Here is a 10,755-nt window from a genome sequence, read left to right as displayed (position 1 = left end):
TTTCACGGGCTTTTCTAACCGCTACAGGGAATGTAATCCCCAGTACTATTAAAATGAAAGGTTATAGTTCGTCTATTTATTACCTTTCAATTTGATTCGGAATTTTAGTCAAAAACTTGTCCAAGTCTGACTTAAATCCTGCTACTGGATCAACGCCTACATAAGCCCTACGAATATTTGAGGGCAGCAAATTGAACAATGAAGGAGCCCGAGAAAGAAGAGAGTTGGACTTCATTGTTTTAACTAGCCTGGATTCTCGAGGGCTTGAGGTGCTCTTAAAACGCACGTTAAGACTCTACGGTCACTACAATTGACCTTAAATCCTGGGTTGGGACAAAACTCATGGATGCTTTTTAAAACGTAGAATATCAGATACCTTTCGTACCTTCTCTGAGTACTGTACAATCCCAACCTTTCTAACCTCTCCCAATACAAGAGCTCTCTCTTTCCTGTGATGTTCCTAGTGAAACATCTTTGGACTTGTCCGACCTTTTGCAAACCTGCTGAACTCATTGGAGCCCAAATGGGCGAGGCATATTCAAGATGCGGCTGAACAATCGACTTATACAGAGTTAGCATCGTGACACTATCTCTGGACTTAAACGTGCGATATATCCAACCACATGTTTGAAAAGCCTTACCAACTTTCAACTGGATATGCTCATCGAACTTTCCATTATCTTGGAGGACTACACCTAAATCCTTCATTGATGAGACCTGCTCAATGTCCTTACCTCCATCATCTAATAGTGGAGTGTCTAATGGCGTCGACCCAAAGGTCATTGAGCGGAATTTCATTCCATTCAAGCCCATGTTACTCGCAGCAACCCAGGAATAAATTTGGTCTAGGACCTTTGCCAGACAACCGGAATCCTGACCATTCCTACCAACTACCAATTTTGTACCATCAGCATAGGAAGAGATACTGACATTACTACTACGGAGCTTCTGAAACGGAGCAATGAAGATGATGAAAAGGAGAGGACCCAAAATGGAGCCCTGAGGGACGCCTGCCATGACATCATGTATGTGACTAAGGGGTCCCTCAACCTTAACTAATTGCTTCCTACCATAAATGAAACTTCCTAGCCAATTGAGAACCTTGCCTTGGATCCCAATCTCATGGAGCCTGTTAACTAAAAGACCATGATCTACCTCTACAAAGGCCTTAGCAAAGTCGAGATAAACTACATCGACTGATTCATGGCTCTCCAGTCCCTCAATAGCCTGCTCTATATGCTCAATCAGTTGGGTAAACGTGCTAAAATGTGCTCGGAACCCATGCTGGCTAGGAGGAAGGACTTCATGGATATCAAGAAATTCAACAAGTTTGAACTTCATGATCTTCTCAAACACCTTCGCGATTTGAAAGTGTCTTTTTTGACCAAGACCAACTTCAAATGAAAACTTCAGAATTGAAGTGTGCAATCAATTCCAAATGTCTCAAATTTGCTTAAATTTTCCAACAAACACTCTTATCCTTCTATTTTGTTTTATGAATGAAACGTTCTATTGAAGCAAGACACACATGAGTTATTCCTATCAAAGTATGTCGGGATCTTTCAATGTAAATATTTGTTTACATTTGCTACTCTAATGTCATCATTGAAGAGGGTCTAAGGAATGCAAAATGGTATTTTTCAGAGAAAGTGCGGGATATGTAGCGGTCATGGAGCCATATTCACTACTTTCTTAATTTCTGTAAGATTTGTGTTCTTTTTCTAAGAGACCAATCGTTCTCAAGTTTGAAGTAATGCATTTGGCCAAGAGTAATGCGGAATCTTATCATTCATACTCTGTGAAGCCTGACGTGCTTTTTCTGAGTTTAGGATAACCTTCGAAGTTCATGTTTTTGACGAACCATCTATGTCCTCTGTGATACGTTCATAAATGAAATGGCTAGATAAATACATTCAAGGTGTCTTTATTGGCCACACCACTTCCGGAATCGTGAATGAATGGCATGCCAAACTCCATTATCGTCATAGTGACTTGCCCCCAAAATGAGTTAGATTCGAAGAACCGATGCAAACACCATTTCCTTTGTTTCGTCCTATTCAAGTACCTTTTGAAGACGCTTCGAACGAATGAGCTCCTTGAATTTGGTCGGCTTTTGATTATATGTGTATTGTCTTAATTGGGATGTAATCACCGCCTCTCTCTAATGACCTAGTGGGTACTCCAGGGCTCAAAGCAGGAAAATACATTAGATAAGTTGATCCTTTATTGTTCCACAAGGTCGAATGTCGACCGTGCTAACATTGCCTGTTAAACACGTCCCCAGGGTCGTGTTTCTTAAAAGGCGGACGGAGATTTCCCTACCTTGTTAACTTGAGCAATTGGTTCATTGGAAAACAGTCATAATTACTTGATCAATGGGACGTTTTTCAATTAGATAAACGCTATTTCATTTCTGATTGTTGCCAGAAACCAATGCTAGGCTCGAATAAATATTAAAAACGGGTGTACTCGGTGGTCAAAACTTTCCAAACTTAATGCTTGTTTTTATTAACATGACTAGGTTATGATAATACCTTTTCCCGATCTTGATACGAGTTAAGAACTTTCGTTATGCACTCTAACTTGGTTCATCCTGATTTAGTTTGGGGCACGGGAAACTGAAGTCATCCTTTTTCTTATTGCATATTCAAATAAAAGGATAAATGGAAGAAAAGATATGGCAGGCAAGGCTTAGAAGAGGGCAAAAGTGTGCCACCAATTGTTCTCCCGTTTGACTCATTTCATTGATTTGAGAGTGCTAACTTGGAGTGGCCTTAATGTGGGTTTGGAGGCTAAGGGAGATTGAGAGCTTTCTAATAATGGCATCCATGCCATCATCCATTAAACAGATTAGTTGTGAGCTCAATGGGATCATTTCAGCTGGAACACTGCGAACACTACGCGATAATCAGACAAGGCAAAGAAGCATCAAATCCATCCTGACTTCCTGGGAAGAGACACGGGTACTTTCTTGGTTTTATTACATGATGTTTTGAATAGCGACTTTTGGGGATCAGAAACAAAACCATTTTTCAAACCGGGTTTGCAGCACTCAACTCGAATTCCATGAAGGTTGAATATGTTATCTCGTCCAAAGTTTGAAATTGGAAACACCTTATAAAAGAGTCCATATGAAATTAGAGGATCAAAAGTGCTTTTTTAAATTGGAAAAAAACTGAAAAGTTCCCATAACCAACAGGACAAGCAACTTGCCCTTTGTTATTTTTTAATGCTAACCATAGCAGAGTAAATATGATTAATGTAGCTCGAGAACTGAAAAGTCATGGCAATCCAGACATTGTTGAAAATTCCAAAAATGAAGTTTCAACATTTTTGAACATTAACTGAGACTTCAAGAAACAATTTAATCTTAAAGTAGCCTGTAAATGCAATATTACCCAAATCGACAAGTAATTACGACTCATTTGATATTTGCTAAAGCGCCGTTCATAAAAGAAATAGCTATTCCCTTTTTTGCCGACATCCTTACCGCTCCTTGGAATGGGATCCCCAGCAGTTCAAGACGAAAGCATAATATCACTTGGCAGCAAGAAAAACTGACAATATCCTAAATGAAATTCCATAGCCATGGAAAATGTAAAAAAAGCTGAATATTCTGAAAAGCAACCCATATCCATGAATGAATTCGGAGACTGTCACTTTGCCAAGAACCCTCATTTATGGCCTGCGAGTCAAAAATGATGAACCGGGTGACAAAATTTTCGAATGGCCGACATCTGTTTCTCTCCGTTGAGAGGTGCTCAACATCATAAAAGCAGCTCCATTTCAAGACGTTTCATTCAATTGAAAGTCCAGCAAGTTCAAAGTAAGGCCAAAATAGTAATCCAAAGAAAGTCATCAACCGACAATTACGGACAGGTCTTGGCAGCTCCAAAGCATTTCACTGACTTACAGTTTGCTCTAATGCCAAGACTTCTTCAAACGGATTATGTTGCTTCAACAACAAAAGGAACAGCTTTTTGTTTCAACAAGCCTTTATTTGAAAACAGCTCGGATCCGTATATCAATCCAATAACAAGATATGAGAAGAAACCGTTTGAAACAGCCAAAGCGTGATCTATACAAATCATCAAACTATCATGTGTTATGCATTTGATTGAGATCTCATCAATAGGGGTCGGAAAGTTAATTTTTTTTAGGTAAAATTAAGTTTTAGACTATTTTGGCCGTTTGGGAGTAAAAGAAAAAAAACAACAGGAATTTTAACCATAACAGCCTAAAACCGAGGATTTTCGAGGAAATTAAAGAGTTTTGGTCATGTTTATGCGAAATTTCGGAGACATAATGGGTGGAAAGAAATTCACGGCTACTTTGGCCGCGTCTGACAATGTTTGTCCCCGCTCAAAGACTTGTTTGACCTTGACTTTCAAGCTTTCTTTAAGAGGAACCTACCGGCAAGAAGTCGAAGGAAGTGGTTGAGCCATTTGGTATGATGTATCTTTGAATCCTTGAAGAGTGCAATTCTTTGAACGATGGGGAAGGATTTTCAGTGACCCTTAATTTCTTTCCACACTGTCCAAATGGTGGCTTTTACAAAAAAAAAACCCACATATATTCGTCTCGTATTTGTTATGTTTCAATTTTTACAAGTTCCTTTATTTTGATCATTTCCTCTTAAGAGTACATGTATTGATAGGCATTGATATGTAAATCAAGGTAGATTTAACTTTTTCTATGAACTGTAACGTAAGTTTTTGTATCCAATTGACTTAGTTTCTCGCACAATGATGGTATCGATTTTAGAGACCAGTCATACCCATCTGCTTTGTCCTGGACCAACCATGATTTCAGGTTGCTTCAACGTATGATTTTCACCTCGAAGTTATACCTATCAAAGGACGACTTCACCACTGGACAGCGACGGTAGTAGGGGAAAATGAGTGATTCCTATTCCAATCAATCAAACGAATTTTTTGTTTCAAGGGGTTCACTCAAATGTAGCCTCAGAAAATCCTCAAATCTCAAAACAGACCACTATGTCACATGCTCCAAAAAAGAATTTCATCCCTGTTCGTCCATCACCTGCAATTGTCTTCTTTGTGGTGAATACCTCCACGCTTACCACTCCCTTTACTTTTGCAACCATGATTATGTCTTAAACATCGCAATTAAGCAAGAAATTTGCTTAAAGATGGATCGAATATGATTTGAATTTGGAGTCAAATGATAGTTGTAGATTTTCAATCTGGAACTATCCGGTTTCCATTTCCAGTAGCGGTCAATGGAAGTCCGCAAAAGATGTAAGGACATCAACAAATATCATCATTCCTAGTCATGGGAATATGATTGATAGCATTTGTCGACTTACGCTAGTGCATAGCACAACTTTCACATTGCAATACATATTAACCAAGCAATTGCTGATTGGATGTGAATGGACTCTCTTGTCAATACAAGACTAAGAGTATCAATAATATTGTTGTTGTTTTTTTTTGTCTTAAAATTTTGTTTCTTTTGATTGCCAAATCATGAAGAAGGCAATTAGAAATTGGCATTTGAGCATACACTTGAAGTAGCAACCAATGATCAAGATTTGGAAGAGCAGTCATTCACACTTATCCGCTGTAAGTTGGGAGATTTTGGTTGTTGTTGGGTTTGGCCCGACAAACATTTGGGATTTGGGATTGGCAAGCTGTAAGCGGCTTTCGGACCTAAAGCTCTTATTCATCTTGATGTCATTCTTTTGGGGCAATTGAGGGATCACTTGTATCATTTCAAAACTATTGTAATGATAACGAGCACAAGATTCAAGACGTTCTATCCACGATTTTACTGGCATATAGGCTCTGGCCGTGATTCCATTTTGATATTTGAGAACATGAGGTTCGCCGCACTCACTGATGCTCGCCATGTCTCAGTATGACATATCACAGGTCATTTGAACTTTGGAACAAGAACCGCTCCACGAGTGGACATACAGGGTTTTATGACTTTGATTCGTTCCCACATGATGAGGATCCCTATTTGAAAGAACAATCCATCCCTGTGTTGTGTAAAAGATACACCTTCAATTTCATTTCATGTCGAACCACTTAGGGCTAGTTCGAACAATGAAGTCCACATCTCTTCTTTCTCGGGCTCCTTCATTGCTTAATTTGCTTCCCTGCAATATTTGTAGAATCATAACCTTTCATTTTAATAGTACTGGGGATTGCATTGCCTGTAGCGGTTAGAAAAGCCCGTGAAAAATTAAACCAAAAATTTTAGTTTCTTTTTCAAAGTAGTTTGCCACAACAAAAAGAGTTGAAGACGACCGTGATGAGAAAAAGGGTGTAATTCACGGGAAAAAGCACGATCGCCCATGAAGTGATTGCCCCCTGCATTTTTGACGGTTGGATCCCCTTTTGGCCGTAAGCAAAAAGTATCCTTGGGCCTCATGCATATCTTTGGCGGTATTTGTGCTTGTACTTGTAGGTAGGTATTAGCAATTTCAAAACTCCCGTGTTTTTTTGTATCTTTCATCTTTCCCGTTTCGTGATGAATCGATGACAATCGACAATTCGTCCTGGCAGGTGAATGCCTGCCTGCCTTTCGCCACATGAAACAACGCAAGAGGATCTCTCTCGAGTCCGGCTTTTACTCGGATGTCTGTCCATCTACTGTACAACTGATATCAATGGGAATGTGGTCGGTCCATCATCCATCGTTCACGCCTCGGGCAATCTTGAAATACATACATTCAAGTCGATGTACAGGGTGCGTCAGAAATGAAAACAAGACTGATTTTGAGCATCTTACTTCCTGGATTGGGTCTTGCTATTGATATTCGGACATTGAAGTCATTTCATGAAGAAATTTTGGGAAGTTACTCGCACTTTTGAGGCTGAATAGCTCTTTGTTAAGGGATTGAATCAGAGTTCCAGTTCATCTATCCATAAAAGGAATTGTTTATGTAGCATTGCATTTCAATAAACTGTCACATTATTACTCATTAACATGCTTAAAAAAACTTTTTAGCAGAAAAAAAGCAGTTTTTGGACCTATTTTTAGGTCCAAAATTCTCTATTTTAACAATGAACTTTTTGAAAGCTTAAAAAGTTTTTATTCTCTAATATTGTGCCTTGTATCTTGGGTTTTTAGTACCTCTTCTGTACAGGGCTTGTCAAGTGAACGCGTTCATGAACAACTGATGTTATTCCATGGAGTAAAATCAAAGACAACATGCCCAGCCAAACCGCACTGTGCATACATTGAATTTTGACATTTATTTAATTTTACTTGCTTGTCTAAGGAAATAGCAATAATGTATGGAGTCAATTTCATAGTGTGTACATCGAATTACACCAAACATGTTCATTTTGTTGGGTTTTGTAAGACAAGTCACTCAAATTCAAAATCACTCGATTATAGAAAATTCAATGGGCGAATGGTCCGAGTTGTCTTAGTTCTCCCTCCCCAAAATGCCCAAAATCAGGGTGCCGGACCACATTTTTCCATTAATTTCATTCACTTGACATGTCCTATTGAAAAGTACCCCAGTGACCTGCCACGGTTTGTGCTGATATCATTAGCCAGCTGTTACTTGAAGTCCTGAGAATATTGACCTCAAATAACCTCAAATGACCTCAATGGGAGTTTATCTCACTGCCCAAGCTGTTCATATACGTTGCAGTATGTGTCCGATGAGATATGCTCTTCTCATAAACGATCTTGAAATGAAAGCTTGACCGCTCCAAGTGGCACATAATTTGAATTAGGCCAGTGTCCGAAAACATGTTTAAACTTTTTTTTTGGCTTTTTAAGCAAGAAGGACAAAATAAGCTCAAGGAGGCCCAGATTTCCCTTATGACAATGATCTTTTCATCGATATCATATTTTTGTTTCAAGTTTTGTAGCTGGCGAATCCGACCCACAAGGAAGGATGTTATAACTTTTTCATTCGACCATCAACTAAACCTTTCAATAATTGGCGATTTGTTTCGATAGGGGAGGTTTAATTTCATTTTTCACCCTCAGCCAGAGTGGCCAACAATAAAACACGGCAACCTCAGCCTGTGGATAATTTGCTCCCAAGTAGAGTTCTTATTTTAGAGAAATGTCGCTCCAACCAAGCCAGTTTAGGCATTGCTTTGAACACATTTTGATGGTTGGTAGTCAATCCGACTTTTACCATTGACCATTGCAAAAGCATTACTTATTACTGATACAAGTACCCTCTTCTCTGTCATACACAAAAGAGGGTCAATTGTACTATTGATTTGTTGAACGAATGAATAATGGAAAATATATATTCTCCAAGCAACGACACCTCTGTGGAAATGACTTTTGGTGACCGAGAAAATTGATTGTATCAAATCAACCTTTTCTGTGACTTGAATGAATTTCTGAAGTTCAACATCTGTCCTGTTCTAGAGGGATACTGCTATTATCCACCTTAAGAGCAGATGAGCAAGTATCGTTGCTCCTGTTCATATACATATTTAAGTTCGAGTACGCAGCCCTTATCACTTATCAGACACTAGACGATTTTTAGAAGAATACACTTCATGAAAGACCTTTGTCGGAGGCTTGGCTGATTTGAAGAGGCCAAAAATCGATCAATTTCCGGAACTGCCTGACCTTGGTCTGACAACAAAATTAATGATTTAGTACAGGAAAAACAACGTTTATTCGAAGAATGCACTGTACATAAGGTCAACTCATGTCGACTATAAAACGTGTTCCGAACGAACTTTCTTTGGGATTTTTCACGTTGTCACAATGATAAAGGTGATTAGTATTCAGAATTATAGAGCCAAATGTTTTTACGCCATTTTCATGTACGTACGTTCAATCATTTTTTTTTCTTCATAAGAGACAAGTTTAAAAAGAGTGAAGTACCTTGAGAAAAAAAGTGAGCAAACTTAAAATAATAGTGTACATTAAACCCCTTTTCGTTCCAGGAATGAAATAACTCCTTATCCGCCTAGGTCCCTAACCTTGGACAAAATGAATTCAAAATGGATGGTTATGTCCACCGTCCATTATTCTTGATGTCTGGACAACCCTAATGGTCTCGAGTCCATTGATCTTTTTCGACGGGATCTTTATAGCGTGATGCGTTTCGAATGACAAGGGCCCTTTCATCAATCCTTGATCGCAACTTCAGACAAGGAAACCCTTTCCTTTGTCTCATCAAGAATGCGTCTTGAAATCTCAACGGTATAGTCATTCGTGTAATCATAGAAACTGAATAATCCGGTCTCTATTCAGCTAACGTAAATGGGACATACATAAAAAGGCTCCAGGATTACTCGACACAGGAAAAGTGGACACATTGGATAGTTCGACACGAGAAAAAAAAGAGGCCCCGGCGAATGCGAGAAAGGAAAGCTCGAATCTTCGGGAAAACTCGATACGGGAAAGCTCGACGCTTGGAAAAGCTCAACACATCGGCATACACAACACATTAATTAAAACAAACGGCGCATTTTCGAACCTGTTATGTACTTGTTTCAATGACTTAACTATTGACCTTACAACTACGATATGGTCAAATCTCTTGAGGCAAAAACAAAAAAAAACATCTGCTTTTGTGGCAAAGACACTACAACTCCTCTGCTTTTGCAATCGCCCCTGATAATGATAAAATTACCATTTGCCAAGAAATAATCCCTTGAGCTACCGTCTTTTCCTACAAAAAATCCTTCGATTTTGCTTTCTTCTGGTTTGAGATTTTCAATGTACCCAGTTTTCTGATTTGTTAAGTCTTTCGATGTTTTCCAAGACCAAAACTAAAAGCCTCCCGAGCAAGAACTCTCAATTATGTAGAGCTGAACAGCTCCATGTAAAAGAATGGTTTTAGACACTGACAAATAAAGATAATACACTTCAGAAAGTACGTTGGGTAGGAGAAACAGTATGAAACTTTTGGTCGACGGGATTTGGCCTTTTATTGTCATTTTTTGACAAGCTTCTGACGTTCGAATCAACTTTCTCCTTCTAAAAAGGATGCTTACCAGGTCCTTTCTGAGCAAGATGCCAAATCAAAGCCGCTCTCTCTCAAAATTGCAGCTTTCAATTACGAAAACAATCGGAACTTTCGTTCACACTCCGAAGATCAAAGGGCCTTTTCTTACCTAACCACACATGCACACACGCACACGACATATTACTGTTCCAAGGTTTCAAGTGAAAAATAAAGTAGGCACTGAACCAGACAGAAATATCTCGTAATAACTCGCAGGTCAGTTGCTAGCCACACGTGGGTAAGTGCTATTCCACGAACTTCATTTAGAATATCAGTTGTCGAAGCTGTTGAGTACCGTATTGAAGTTCAAGGGCAAGGAGGATCCTCACTCCATGGTCCCCTAAAGTTTATGAAAGTGCATCTTACTACTACACTCAAATTGTTTGATTAATCATGCACTTTCTCAACGTGCACACTCCACACACGTAGGGCAATCTTAACCACGCCAAGGATTGAATTTCCTCCTAATGCCCCGTAGTCATTGGAAGAAATCACGGACTTTTCCATTTTTCCAGCCACATCCAGTGATCATTTTCGAGAGCAACAGACAATCTCCCTGATTGTGAATAGCCATTTCACAACATACCTTGTCGGCGACTTCTGTTTGTGGATCAAGCCCGAAGAAACCCCATTACTGCCTTACTTTCCCAGTGCATCTCGTTGTCGAAGCACCCTGTACTGAGAAGTCTATCCGTATTGACTGGCAAACTTCGTCCGTGTTCCAAACACAGGAATTGGAACGCTCTTTCTCCTCTTGTTATAGTAGCTCCTGAAGGCCGTTAGCC

Source organism: Tigriopus californicus, chromosome 6 (assembly GCF_007210705.1).
Source record: "Tigriopus californicus strain San Diego chromosome 6, Tcal_SD_v2.1, whole genome shotgun sequence".
Lineage (NCBI taxonomy): Eukaryota > Metazoa > Arthropoda > Copepoda > Harpacticoida > Harpacticidae > Tigriopus > Tigriopus californicus.
The sequence above is the reverse complement of the archived record's forward strand: the minus strand, read 5'-3'. Positions refer to the sequence as shown.